The sequence below is a fragment of the Pleurodeles waltl genome, chromosome 3_1 (genome assembly GCF_031143425.1).
Source record: "Pleurodeles waltl isolate 20211129_DDA chromosome 3_1, aPleWal1.hap1.20221129, whole genome shotgun sequence".
NCBI lineage: Eukaryota > Metazoa > Chordata > Amphibia > Caudata > Salamandridae > Pleurodeles > Pleurodeles waltl.
This window is the reverse complement of record NC_090440.1, coordinates 1028629037-1028644370: the sequence shown is the minus strand read 5'-3', so window position 1 is coordinate 1028644370 and position 15334 is coordinate 1028629037. Positions and strand designations below refer to the sequence as shown.

At 43.5% G+C, this 15334-nt stretch overlaps 1 protein-coding gene across 2 annotated transcripts in view; it reads left to right on the top strand.

Annotated features, from left to right (window-relative positions):
- The first annotated feature begins 297 nt into the window (after positions 1-297).
- Positions 298-15334, top strand: part of SLC12A8 (solute carrier family 12 member 8) — a 608584-nt gene continuing 593547 nt past the window's right edge. For both annotated transcript variants that reach the window (XM_069224286.1, XM_069224284.1), the window contains exon 1: positions 298-577. The gene's annotated coding sequence lies outside the window, so the exon portion shown is untranslated. The remainder of the gene's footprint in view (positions 578-15334) is intronic.

Genomic DNA, 15334 nt, shown 5'->3' with positions numbered 1-15334 from the left:
TGGCTAAAAAGAGAGACTGCTTAAAACTAGCATCATGATTTAGGTAAATTGACAGCCACGCTCCTGGTTATTCCTGCTGGACGAGTCGCTTTTAGTGCGCATTCTCTGCTATTGTCGCAGTCAGGTACTCTATCCGTGCACATTCCACAGCTAGTCGTGATGCACTGGTTACACTTGTTCTTTCTCCACAGCTAGTCTTAATGCACTGGTTATGCTCGTTCTTCCTCCACAATTCTTGAAGCAAAAGAGCTTGTGCCCAGGTCTGTTTGCGAAGGCGGGATCTTCCGCCAACTCACGTGGTACTATGCGCACTCCTCCTCCCCCGGGTCATGGAGCTGACGCAGCGCAGAGCAGCAGAACCCTCACACTGCCCCTGCCCGGTGTCTTCAAGCAACTGGGCGCGACTGACGTATAAGGCGAACCCTGGTAGCGCCCGCGCGCCTGGCTGCGCGGAAGCAGGCACTGCACCAGCCAACCAAGTACGTTAGGTACAGTCTCCTTCCTCCACCTGTCTGCCCATCCGCCGAGCCACGTGCCGTGTTTCTCTCGAGTTTCAAGAATACCACAGGGATCTCAGGTCAGCAGTCTCAAGGTTCTTGTGTATCTATATACCCTTAAATATAACGATTATTAACGTAAGTGCATTTGAAAAAGCCTTTTATACTCTAAAGTTCGATTTTTACCAATTTTCTAGTGTCAGAATACACGGGACCACTTGAAAAGCCGTCATTAAATGGTTTCCATAGTATCCTGTTGTGATACATGACTTTTAGAATATTAAGCCATATATCACTACTGGGAGAAAACTAAGAAATCCCACTGGAGAAATAAAAGTGGACACAAAGTACACACCGGTAAACTTGATAATGTGCATTGCTATTATTTACAGTGCTTAGAAACAGTGGAACTGCAGCATGGAGTCCATACTAAAGCTGGATGTTATAATTGGTAATAATAGCCAGAACCAGATACATTTGTAGTTTTCTCCTTAGCAGTTGATTGGGTGTCCATAAAAAAACCATGTGATTGCTGAGGGGTGCAGGAGAAACCATGTTATTTCTCAGTGGATGTCTGATAATGCTATGGACAGTGTTGTGCTCAACTGGTGCTGGCAGTTGCTGGATGAAAAGGTAGATTCTGAGGACAAGTGCTTGTACTGTATATTAGAAAGTGCTATCTTTGTCCTCAATGCTATTTGCCTTTGTGCTCCTGGAAGAGCTTGCCTCTGGGAGGGAGAACGACGCTCTGCCAGATGTTAGGGGTAGAAATTGCGCTTTCAGGTGCCATGATTTTGCAAGTGAATCCAGCTGATGCAAGTGCTCAAACAGCACCCTCTGATACTGAACTAAGTGAGAGACTGTGTGAAATGATAGGGTAATTTGTTACCCTTGAGGCTGATTAGTTGTGATACATTTTTGAATCCGAGATACCATGTTTTGAGTTGGTATGATTAAGTGTGTGGGAGACCCCTGAAATAAAGGGAATGAGCTTGGGGTTTGAGGTGCCATGCAGTGTGTGGTATTGGAAAGTGCAATTAAGTCTGTAGAGTTTGTAAGAGCTTGAAGGGATTTCACTTGTCCTGCTGTTATTAAAGGGGGGAACTATTAGCGTAGTAATAGATATTTTACACTATTGCCTTTGAACAAACTCGTTTGGTTTAAGTGCGAGCAAGTGTGTTGGTTTGGGGTAATCGTGTCCAGTAGTGGAGAGTTGTGTGAAAGTATTATTCTGATTGGCGTGGGTTCTATGCTTCTCTTTGGTTGTTGGACAGGAGAGAAGAATGCTGTTGCATGTTCGGTTGTTTCAAAAAGAAAGGGATGAGTTATACTAGTATGTTTCCTGTGTTATCTTTGAGTGGGTATATAAGGATTCTGTGGAATGTGAAGTAAGAAAGGTACATGTAGTGTCATTTGTGCCTAAACCTGGTGCCTAAGGTCGGCGCATGATTAAACTTGTGTATGGACGATCTTGACTGGACTTGTGTCCCTGCAGTGAAGGAAGTAATTGACCCTTTTATGTAAGGTACATTTTTAAATGATTTTAACAACTAGTTTTATGCTACTCTAATGATAATAAATATACTCCGCTGTTAATTTGATGAGGTGTTATGATAATTAGAGCTCCCCATTTACTGCATGGCGTGACAATATATTTACTGCATCTAGATCATAGCAACCCTAAATTAATTAACGTTCATCTGTGTATCAGCAAAGACGTTTGCTTGAGAAGAGTGCTAGCCATATATAATTTTTTTTTGCTGTACCTTGATGTTGCAATGAACTAGAAAAAATAACCTTCACCATTTTTGGAATGTGGGGACAAATGTTTAGCTGAATTGATTCGAACTGAGGTGAGAAGCAGATGTGGATTCTTTTTAACCAGATACCAGAAAACATTGGGAACACCTGTAACAAGCCATTCATAAATTATTTTTTTAACTGCAAGATGTTTGTTTGAGCCACCATGTCAGAAATGTGTCTGTTGGGGGAAAAAGGTGAAGTAGCTTGCATCTGAAATATTTTAATGTCCTGAAAACACTACTGAGATTTGCTTATAAAATTGAAACTTCAAGTTTAAATTCGACATTTTTCTTAGAGTGAATATTGATTTTAATAAAATTGTTACTATCAAAGCATAGTAGTTCTTTTGAAATCCAATATTCCTGGAAAGATTCCTGACTAATTGTAAAATTAAGATATATTGTGACTGTTAGAAATGGGGTATTTGGTTGGCAGTCAGGTTACCCCCTGTTCAAGCAAGGACCCTCAGTCTAGTCAGGGTAAGTCACACACAATCCAATTATCCTGTGCCCACCCTGTGGTAGCTTGGCACTGAGCAGTCAGGCTTAACTTAGAAGGCAATGTGTAAAGTATTTGTGCAATAAATCATACAATAACACCATATAGTATCACAAAATACACCACACAGTGTTTAGAAAAATATATAATATTTATCTGGATATTTGCAGGTCAAAACGATCAAAGATGCAATAAGTAAATGTAGAGATATCACTGAAAAGTGATATAAAGTGTCTCAAGTCTTTTTAAAGCAAACAAAGATCTCTTTCAATCACAAAGTACCAGGGTTCGCATGAAAAATCTCCGCAAAGGACAACAGAGGAGGAGAAGCGTGGAAACAAAGGGGTGTGCGTCGATTTCTCAGGCTGCACACAGCGATGCGTCATTTAGTTTTCACGCAGGGACGGCTGTGCGCCGATTTCCGGTGCTCAGTCGTGGATCCTCTTCGGGTTGGGGGGTTTTCAGATGCCCTGGGGTCTTTGCGTGGAATCCTGGGCTTGCAGAGCAAAGTCACAAGCGCTGCGTCGATCCGGTGAGTGTTACGAGGAATTTTCTCCAGCACGGCAGCCCCTGCATCGATTTCCCCTCTGGAAGTCGGGCTGCGTCGTCCCAGGTTGGCTCTGCGTCGATCCGGTGGGCCGTGTGTCGAAGTTCCGTTCGCAACGCAGGCACCACATCGATCTTCTCCTTGCGAAGTCGCGCTGCGTTGTTCTGGTTCGGCGTGCAGTGAATTTCTTACAGCGGGGCAGGCTGTGCGTCGGTTTTAGCACGCTATGCGTCGTATTTTTACCGTACAAGCAGTCCACTTGCAAGAGTGAAGTCTTTTTGGTCCCGAGACTTCAGGGAACAGGAGGCAAGCTCTATCCAATCCCTTGGAAAGCACTTCTTCACCACAGCCAGAGAGCAGCAAGGCAGCAGGCCAACAGCAAGGCAGCAGCCCTTCACAGAAAGCAGTCAGATGAGTCCTTTGGGCAGCCAGGCAGTTCTTCTTGGCAGGATGCAGGTTCTGGTTCCAGTTTTCTTCTCCAATACGTGTCTGAGTTGGAAGGGGCAGAGGCCCTGTTTATATACCCAAATGTGCCTTTGAAGTGGGGGAGACTTCAAAGAGTGGCTTAGAAGTGCACCAGGTCCCCTTTCAGTTCAGTCCTGTCTGCCAGGGTCCCAGTAGGGGGTGTGGCAGTCCTTTGTGTGAGAGCAGGCCCTCCACCCTCCCAGCCCATTCAAAATGCAGATGTATGCAAGTGTGGATGAGTATCCTGTGTTTGGGGTGTGTCTGAGTGAATGCACAAGGAGCTGTCAACTAAACCCAGCCAGACGTGGATTGTAAGGCACAGAAAGATTTAAGTGCAGAGAAATGCTCAGTTTCTAAAAGTGGCATTTCTAAAATAGTAATATTAAATCCAACTTCACCAGTCAGCAGAATTTTATATCACCATTCTGGCCATGCTAAATATGACCTTCCTAATCCTTTCAGATCAACAGCTACCACTCAAACAATGTATGAGAGCAGCCTCAATGTTAGCCTATAAAGGGAGCAGGTCTCACAGCAGTGTAAAAACGAATTTAGGAGCTTTACAGTACCAGGACATGTAAACTACATAGGTACATGTCCTGCATTTTGCCTACACAGCACCCTGCCCTATGGGTTACCTAGGGCATACCTTGGGGGTGTCTTATGTGTAGGAAAAGGGGAGTTTTAAGCTTGACAAGTACTTTTAGATGCCAAGTCGAATTGACAGTGAAACTGCACACACAGGCCTTGCAATGGCAGGCCTGAGACAAATTTAAGGGGCTACTTAAGTGGGTGGCACAGTCAGTGCTGCAGGCCCACTAGAAGCATTTAATCTATAGGCCCTGGGCACACATAGTGCACTCTACTAGGGACTTATAAGTAAATCAAATAGTACAATTGGGTATGATCCAATGTTACCATGTTTAAAGGGAGGGAGCATATGCACTTTAGCACTGGTTAGCAGGGGTAAAGTGCGCAGAGTCTAAAGACCAGCAAAAACAGTGTCCAAAAAGTGGAGGGAGGCAGGCAAAAAGATAGGGGTGACCACCCTAAGGCTGTCAGGTCTAACAGTGACCATATCTTTTTGAGCATAACATTGATGATAATTAAAATATAAATGTATGTGAACTTGAAGGGGGTTATTTAATATTGGCCAGTGCATAGAAATACATTAATGTATACCAGCCTCAGTGAACTCACTATATTGAATAACAGAAAAGAGCTGTATTCCTTTTTCTGTCAGGCAAGTCTTTTTCCTTTTTTCTTTGAAATTGAATGTTGGTTGGTAATTAATGTCTAATTAGTTGGGACGCATTGATATATTTAAAGAAGGCCCCCATGACATATTTTGCCCTGTTTTTCTTCTCTTTGCCAGTACGAAGTAGTTTAGAGCCCTGTTTAGTGGGTCTTTTCAGTAAATGTTTACTTGTAGCTATTGTACTTTCAAAGTTATGAATCACATGAATATAGTATTTAAGACCCTATATTTATTTTCGGATGTCCACGGTTCTTTTGGGGTACACAATATAGAAGTCATATGTGTGTTTGTCCATATATAGAGGTGGAAATATTGTTTGAGTTTTCAGAAAATCGATTGCATAGTGATAACTGAGTAGACATTTATATATGTTCTGTTGGATATTTTAATGTTTGATAGACTTGTTCCTTTTGTTGAATTTGTAGCCTGAGAAAGTGGTAGTATATACAGAGATCGTGTCCGAAAACACCTCAGCCATATAAAGAAGATGTTTTGGGCTCACTTTTTGTTTGTCTAATCTGGTCCTATTTATAGGTTTTTTTACGATCACATAATATTTTTGCAACTTGAGAAAAGTGCCTGTTTTTCAGTTTTGGGACACACAGCATCAGAAGAAATAATTCAATGTGATATTTTCCTCAACTGGAGTCCTTGGCAAATGGCTGTTATTATTAAATGCAATTGTACATAAATTAAGGTTAAACCTTTTTACAGTGAAGTCAATGAGACTTACAGAGAAAAAACAGTGATAGCACTTTAGAGAAACTTTTATTTTTTATGTCTAGGATACGGCTTTCAGACTTTGGGGAGGCAAATTAACAGTCTGATGAATACAAAATACATATCACACTGTGCTTCACACTTGAAAAGTAGAGGCCGTATGGTAATAGGAAACAGTGAGAGAATGTGGTTGTGATTTTTTAAGTCTGCTAACCATACAGTCACTGGATTCACATCTTACCTGTTTGTGGGTGGTTCTATATAGGATGAGTGCATGGCAAATGACACACCACTGCATGAAAAGATCTAGCAGAACACTGGCAGACATACTTTAAGGCACTTATGGTGGTTGGAGAGGAGTGATGAGAATAAAAATGAATCTTTATCAAAAGAAGGTAATGTTACAAAGCTATGTATTCAGTGACCCTTGGAAAGTATAGCAATATATTTATTTTGCTCTTTTTTGATATTACAAGCTGCTTATCCACTAAGGAAAGAAATATTTTTAATATTTGCTGGTCCTGTAGAAGGTGGTATTAAAGCAATTCTAGCCACCAGAAGATACGTCATCCCCTTCTTACAGTGTGATCCTGTGGCCAAGACCTAGGGCCTGATTTAGAGTTTGGCAGAAGGATTACCCCGTCACAAACATGAGAGATATCGTATGTGCCATATTACTATCTCTGTAAGCTTTAATGGAATCGTAATACAGTGGACAGTACAACTGTCACCTTTGTGACGGAGTAACCCTATCCGCAAACCCTCAATCAGGCCCCTAATTATATGGAAGAATGATATATATATATATATATATATATATATATATATATATATATATATATATATATATCCACTGACTGGGTGTCAAAAGGTTTTTTGGATCTTGCTTGATTTTTAATGGATGTGTGAGAGGTAAGAATGGTATGTGTGTTTTAATTATAGGGTAATGAAATAATTGTGAAAACAGTAAGAATACGTGCATGTACAATTTTATTTTGTAATGACAATTATGTTATCTTTTGTATACTCAATAAATGATTATTTTGATAACGTTGCTATCATGGATCTTTGTAAGATGATGTTTCTGCTTAGAAGCAATACTTCCCTGCCTAGTCTGAAATTCTGGGTTTGATTTAACACGATGAGCAGTTAAGTAGAATTAGTAGATGCTGCCAAACCTTTGTTCCCATTTTTAGATAACACCTTCATGTAGGCCTGTGGAATGTCAATCACTTTTTGTTTCTCCACCTATCTCTCTTTCAGTGGTAGACCTGAAGCTTCCCCCAGGCAGTGCAAGAGGACCTGATCCTATGTGTAATACAGGGGATTGTCTTCATAATCCTGACTGAGAGTTTAGTTGATAATAATGGGGTGCTGATGATAATTGCACACAAGTACGTTCTTTTAAGTAAACCGCTTTGTATAAAAGCGATACAAAATAACACTTTATTCTTTTTACTAAAAACGAAACATAATGAGCTCATAAATTAAGGATATTAACACCGTTGTTCCGGGAGCCAGGACCCAGCTAGGTTCATGCGCCGGACTCCACCTGTGCTGCCATGCCAGGTTCCTGCAAGTAGTTGTTTAAACAGTGTTGTCCCGGCCAGAATGAAAGCTGCTCCAAATGAAGCCAAAGCTAGGGGTATAATTTGGTAGAGGCTGGAGTACTCATCGACTTTTTTTTTGCCCACATGGGGCAGAAGTCGGTGACGGCACCCCTACGTGTGTATACGTATATGGTGGAAGCATATTATAGCTTTGTTTAGTCTCTTCTCTGCATGCTTTCATTGACTTTATTTCATTCCAAAACAACGAATGCGTACGTTTTGGGTAATAAAAGGCGTAAATATTGTATTCTCAATATAAAGCTTCTTCTCACTAGAATATAATTAAGATTGTACATTGCGTTTATAGTAAACTCCGGGCCACAATAGAGGGCTAATGTTAGAGGCGCAGTCATAGTCGGACGAGCGAGCTTCAAGGAAATTTGGAAACCTGGCAGTACGTGGGCGGGTTAGAGTTTCTTTCCCGGATGCAGGGAGTTATCTTACAAGTGAAGGAAACAGGTGGGTCACTGGCCGTTCTCACCATCTGTGTTTGCTTTTTGATTACTTCAGAGCATGGGCTTGGCAGTGCGAGGTAAGGCGACTTCTTTTGTCCCGCGGCAACTTTCTTTTGTCCTGTGTTGTTAAAACACATATTTCGCTCTCTATCTACCCTTTTCCGCAACTTTGGTTGAAAGTTTGGCTTAGTGTTGTAGCTCGTATGTCACTCACTGATCGATGTCAGTATACATCGACTTAATAGTCCATTCCCTTATATCCGTGTATGACATCATGCATCAAAGATATTTATTTTCTGTTAGCTGAGTGCGCTTTCACTGTTCTCCTTGGCGTTTAAGCCGCTTATATGATGCTCAGGGATCTGTTTGTGTATCAAATAACATTGTGTGTGTGTCTGGTGCGTCCCTAATAGTTTTACATTTTGCTCCTAAGGAGTGTTAGTGGCAGAAGCAAGTATCCTACTCTTTTCCGATCTGCAGTTCTTTCATAAAGTCACATGTATTTACTGGGAGTTCTAAGCATGCCCCCCCTCCCCTGATGAAGTGTACGTAAAAGTGTGAGGGCAGAGCCTCTCCTGTCAGGAAAGGAAGGGAGACATTTAGGCGCTTCGCTGTTCTACACCTGTGGCTCCGACAGAGCTTTCTTTCTAGCCGGGGGAGGGGAGGGGTGTGGAAGGGAGTGACAAGCAGTGGCAAAACCAATAGGTCTCGCATTTTTGGCTTTGTCAGTGCTTGTGGTATCATGGTTTTGATAAAACTTTATTCTTGGGGGAATTGTCAGACCCTCACCAGTATAAAATAGACATTGCTAAAGCCAGTAGGTTTTAGCGTTGTGTGTCAGTCTTTTGGCTAAATGCTTATTTCATGTTGTCATTTTTTTGTTGTAAAACATTACTAATAGGGGAGGAGCTGCTGAGTGTTCGTCAGTATTAAAAATAATACATTGGCTAAAAGCACATTACTTTTTATCTCATAAAGCACACGTTGATTTAGTAGTACCTGGCGCTCAAGGAAACTATGGGGGTGATTCTGACCCCGGCGGTCAAGGACCGCCGGGGCCGGGGTCGGCGGGAGCACCGCCAACAGGCTGGCGGTGCTCCGCAGGGCATTCTGACCGCGGCGGTATGGCCGCGGTCAGAACAGGAAAACCGGCGGTGTCCCGCCGGTTTTCCACTGCCCTGCTGAATCCTCCATGGCGGCGCAGCTTGCTGCGCCGCCATGGGGATTCCGACCCCCTCACCGCCATCCTGTTCCTGGCGGTTTCGACTGCCAGGAACAGGATGGCGGTGAGGGGTGTCGTGGGGCCCCTGGGGGCCCATGCAGTGCCCATGCCAATGGCATGGGCACTGCAGGGGCCCCCGTAAGAGGGCCCCACTTTGAATTTCAGTGTCTGCTTAGCAGACACTGAAATTTGCGATGGGTGCTACTGCACCCGTCGCACCCTTCCCACTCCGCCGGCTCCATTCGGAGCCGGCTTCCTCGTGGGAAGGGGTTTCCCGCTGGGCTGGCGGGCGGCCTTCTGGCGGTCGCCTGCCAGCCCAGCGGGAAACACAGAATAACCGCGGCGGTCTTCTGACCGCATAGCGGTATTCTGTTGGGGGAACTTTGGCGGGCGGCCTCCGCCCCCGTCAAAGTTGGAATGACCCCCTATATGTGTGTAGATTTGCGCCTTGTGAAAAAGCAGAACCCCTCATAACCACTGAATCCTGTGCTACTCGCAGCTTTTTGCCATTGCGTGGTGGGAGTTGACCGCAGAGCCTGGCCAGGCCCTGCAGCCAATATAACCACCCAACACTGCACCACGCATCGGCTTTGGCCACAGGGTCAACCCCACAGTGAAGTGCTTTTGTGTTTGATGGAGAAGTGATCATGTTCCTTTGCATTAAAAATGTATCTCCAAAGTCAGCGGGAAACGTGCGGTGGGGGCTTTTAGTAAGCTCTTCATCTTCCAGGGAAAATGGGGTGGCAGGGGAAGATGTTGCTTATCACTAATGTATATGGAGCGGGGTCAGACGGGTGGGCGTTCTAGGCAAGTTTACATACTTGTCGTTTAGAACACGATTTCTGGTCTCAGCAGCAGATGACAAGAAATAACCCACTCGTCACAGACACTACATGCGCTTGGAAAAAGCAAGAATGCAAACACCTCCATGAAGGATTATAGGTAACTTCGTGGTGGAAATGCAGAGCAAACCCACTTGCTTTGCCTTGGTCATGTGCATGAAGCTTTGATGATTAGGGGACTGCGGGGGGAGCTTCAAGGCCCCCGCGGTACCAGCCAGCTGGCTCACCTGGGTGCAAAATAAAAAGCAAGTATGGGAGACCGTGCTTGCTTTTTCTTTTAAACTTCATGGTGAAATTTGCGAATACTTGCGAATTTCGCTGTGAATTTTTTAAAAAATGCTTTTTTGCCCTGGCAGGGCTGAAGGAGGACCTCTGGACCAAGGTTAGGTGTTTAGGGTATTACCACCTTGCCCCTTTTATTTTTTTTCCCTCAAAATGGCTGTCAACACTTCCTGGTTTAAGTGTTGACAGCCAGTCAAATCTCAGCAAGAGATTGGGACTAGGTGCGAAGGATTCACACTTCTAGATATACAAATTTGGATTTCCTTTAATATCTCAAAAACTATTGAATGGATTTACATCAAATAACAAAAAAGTGTGATCTACGAACCAAAAGCTACCTTTCTGCCAAATTTGGTGCAATCCTGTCCAGCGGTTTGGGCTGCAGGCTTCTCTATGGGATTTAAGATGGGAAACACACTTTTTTTGACACCCCTGCTTTTTCTCAGCCCCAGCTTGACAAATCATCCAGAAACTTTTCATGCACTACAAAACTCTAGAGGGCACCTTTTTTGGAAACGTTTTTGAAGATTCGTCAACCAGTACCAAAGATAATAGGCAACTATTGAACCTAGGTCCTAACTATAACTACCTACTGGTAATATATATATATATATATATATATATATGATTAAATGCTGGCGGTCACCAGTAGGTAGTTATAGTTAGGACCATTTTACCATTTTTTCCATAGACAGAGCTTTTTTTTTTTTGCCAATAACTTTGACTCCGTTTGATGAATCTTCACAAAATGTTTAAAACATATACTTCAGTTGGTTCAGCTGCTGAGTTGAATGTTTAGAGGTGATCCATTAAGCAGGGGCCAAGAAAAATTGGAAGGGGTCCCAAAACACTTTTTCCCCATTCTATGTCAATGGAATTTTTTAAAATGTTTAACACAACTGCAACCTGAACCGATGAACGTATTTACACCAAATTTGGCAGAAAGCTCGCTCTTGGCCCAGAAAGTGTGCTTTTTGTGATTTGGTGTAAATCTGTTCAGTAGTTTTGGAGAATTCGAGTTAAAAAAATATAGATATCTAGGAATGCGGATTCTCAGCTCTCCCCGTGCTGATATCTGATTGGCTGCCAACACCTCAAAAAGGTAGTGTTGGCAGACATTTTGGGACTCAGCTTCAGCTGAGTCCCACAAAAGAGTATAAATAAATAAATAAATAGAAAAGGGGCCAGTGTAGGTGTCACCGACCCGGCTGGGGCTAAAAAGCATTTTTGTATATGTCATGAAAATCTGTGGATCTGCGTAATTTCCTATATTAAAAAAGGGTAGTCTCCCGCCTGTTTTTTATTTTTTATTTTGCCCACTCATAGCCAAGTCCTGGAGGCATTGGGGGATTGAGCCGCATCCATCCTAGGGTTTGTATTAGCCATGGGGACTGCCACCTGCCCTGGAGCGATGACGGGGAAATATGAGAGAGGCACGTGTTCCCCTGCGCCCCGGGAACCACCACCTCCCCAGAGCAAAACATTAATTTCAAATAGGGAGGCCCGTACGGCCTCACCCACAGCCCCGGGGACCGCCACCTCTCTGGGGCTAAATGTGAAATGAATGCGGGGAGGCCCGCCTGACCCCCAAGTAGCCTCGGAGACCCCCAACTCCCTGGTGCTAAATGGAATAATGGAGATCCGTAGCATAAACACCTGGCCCTGGTGACCACCACCTCCCTCTGGCTAATTAAGCATTGGAGGGGGCTAAGCTGCCTCCCTTATGGAGCCAATAATGGCCCTGGGGACCACCAACCCCCATGGCCGGCTCCTGCTATGTCCCAAGGTGCCCACCTCTGGGACATAGCTGTTTGCTCTGACTTGGCAGGAGCTTTGACATCTCCCACCAAGTCAGAGCAAAGTTACTGCTTTCAAAGTGCTCTTGCCCGCTGGAAGCAGAGGTTTCCTTTGCTTTCCTGGCTGCCAGTTCAGGAAGTTATTTATATGGAACTGTGCATTATGGAGTTGGAGTTTTGTTATTGAAGTCACATGGCTGTGTATTTAAAAAGCACTGGCTCACTCACACCTGCTCTTACTTACCTGTGAACAAGGCATGCAGTTGCCGAAATGCGTCAGGATTTTTTGTCTTGCTGCTCAGAAATGCTATTAAATGCTTGGATTTTAACATGGACTGGTGCCTGGGCTTTTCGTCTTTGGGAGATATTTTCTTTGGGATGCTTCGCCCCAGTAACCTAGGCCGCCCTGCAAGGTCTGTGGCCCCATACGGAGCAGGAGGTTACAATGATAGTTTTATGGAAGGGGCCCCACCTGCTCACCTTCATGCAACAAGGCATTTATCCGAGAAATATATTGTGATGGAGGTGAGCAAGGGATAGGAGGGAGACAGTGTGCCTCTCCTGTTACTTTTCATGTATTCCTTGTATTGCTGTTATCATGCTAGGCAGCAACTGTAAAAGCAAGTGGACCATAAAGTAATGGATACCTAATGCACATAAGAATATTTGTATGGTGAACTGAAGTGCCTATGACGCTATTGCAGCTATATGGAAATTAAGCGCTCCAGTTCAGGAAGTTATTTATATTGAACTGTGCATTATGGGAGTTGGAGTTTTGTTATTGAAGTCACATGAATGTGTATTTAAAAAGCACTGGCTCACTCACACCTGCTCTTACTTACCTGTGAACAAGGCATGCTGCTGCCGAAACGCGTCAGGATTTTTTGTCTTGCTGCTCAGAAATGCTATTAAATGCTTGGATTTTAACATGGACTGGTGCCTGGGCTTTTCGTGTTTGGGAGTTATTTTCTGTGGGATGCTTCGCCCCAGTAACCCAGGCCGCCCTGCAGGGTCTGTGGCCCATTACGGAGCAGGAGGTGACAATGATATATATATATATTTTTTTTTTTTTACATGTTGACTGGGGTGTGAGCCCTGGTCAGGCAGCAACCACAATACTTGTCAGGGTAAGGCACAAGTAACCTAAGTAATATAATATATATATTAAAATCAAAAGGTCCAGACCTACAAATTCTTTTTCAGTGTTTGAGCTTTTTTTGTACACCATTCACATTTTGTGAAGAGGAGCGCACCTTAGAACTTTCCAACAGCTTCACTAGTGATCAACTTTTGGTTGCTGTTTTCCAGCCTAAAAGTGTCAGAAAATAATCCCTATTAGCTCCTTGAAGCTAAAATGTATGCCTGGTGATGTTATCAGAGGCTCTTTCATGCTTTTTCCTGAGTCTAGACAAGGAATCTAAACTACATTTAGCCACAGTGTCATTGATACAATTTTATCTGGAATTTGAATTATGTTTTTTTAATAGAGCATCATATTCTTTAGGAACCGTAAAGATTTTAGTTCATTTTTAGCTCTTTTTGAAAGCCTCTTGTTACAGGTCGCTCACACAGTACGTATTAACTATCACATTCTGATGAGCCACTTCTTATCAGAACGATATACTTCTAAACTCCCAGTATGTGAACACAAAATACATCCAAAATGTATTTCCATTGGATAAAATCAAATCATAGCTGGAATGGGCAGTATAACAGATTTCTTATATGTACGTTTTATTCCATTAAATACATTATTCTATTTTACCTGCCATGGTAAAGGGACTTGGCATGTATTGCCTTTCTTAACTCCTATCTGAAGTCTATCCTGCCCACCTCCAGCTCACATGTTTTGAATTATTAAATCCTTTATATTGCCGCTTTAAGAATAGCGAAAGAGTTGAAGACCAGACAGAGGTTCTATCTATCTATCTATCTATCTATCTATCTATCTATCTATCTATCTATCTATCTATCTATCTATCTATCTATCTATCTAACTAGCTATATATCTGTAGTTTGGATACTTTCATTGTCCAAAATGCAGTGGTATGAAACCCATCTGTCACAGAGAACCTTTAAATATAGGAAATATTTATTGGTTCCCTATGAAATATGGCTTTTATCATTATAGTGACAGGTGTCAAATCACTCTGCAGAGCTCTACCACTGTCGGAAACGCTAGCATTATTAGCCAAGGTTATCTAAATTATATGACAAGGTCATCTAAATTATGCCACATTGTTATCTAAATTATGCGTCAAACGAGGCAAATTATGTGGCTTATTTTCTGGTAGTAATATTTCCCTTGATTTGAACAAGAACAACTTTTTTTGGTGAAATCTGCAAGTTATTTTACAAATCCATATTTATGTGGTGAATGCTGCTGTCACAGAATCACTTGAATCCACTAATGCTTACCATTATCCATTGTTTTATCACCAGTTTCTCCATGAAATGTGAATTGAAGCATTCAGATTCCAACTGGTGCACAATTTTACCTGAACTTTCACTTTGAAGAAAACAGCTTTTACATGCTATCTGCCCCAAAATGAACATGTAATTTAAAACTACATAACAGTGTGGGTTCTTATGACTATTATAAACCACTCGGCCTTCTGCCTTGTAGGGTGTGATGTCAACAGAACCACTTAGTTGCAATATTGGACCATACTACACAATATTATGCAGTTACTCACTAAGGGGGTCATTATGACCCTGGCGGAAGGCGGATAAGCGGCGGTAAGACCGCCAACAGGCTGGCGGTCTTTTTTTTTTTATTATCCGCCGGTTCTCCGTTCCGCCCGCCGGGCTGGAGACCTGGGTCTCCAGCCCGGCGGCCGTCACTATACTGCCGGCGGTATTTTGACCCGGCTTACCGCCGTGGATTTCCTGCGGTTAGAACTGCCATGAAATCCATGGCGGTAAGCACTATCAGTGCCAGGGAATTCCTTCCCTGGCAATAATAGGGGTCTCCCCCACCCCGACTCCCTCCCCTACCCCCCCACCACCCCTGCCACCCCCCAAAGGTGGCAGGACCCCCCTCCCCACCCCGACCCCCAACATCACAGAACTCACACACACGGCACGCACGCAGGCACCACCAACACACACACGCACACACACCGACATACATGCCTACATCCACACACACAGTCAGACACGCACACCCACATACAAACATACACGCACACATCCATACAGACATACCCACAGACATACACGCACTCATTACCAATACACGCAACACCCCGCAAGCATACACGCACTCACACACCCCCTCTACATACACAGACGCACACCCCCATGCACCCACACAACACACAACACCCCCCACCCCCC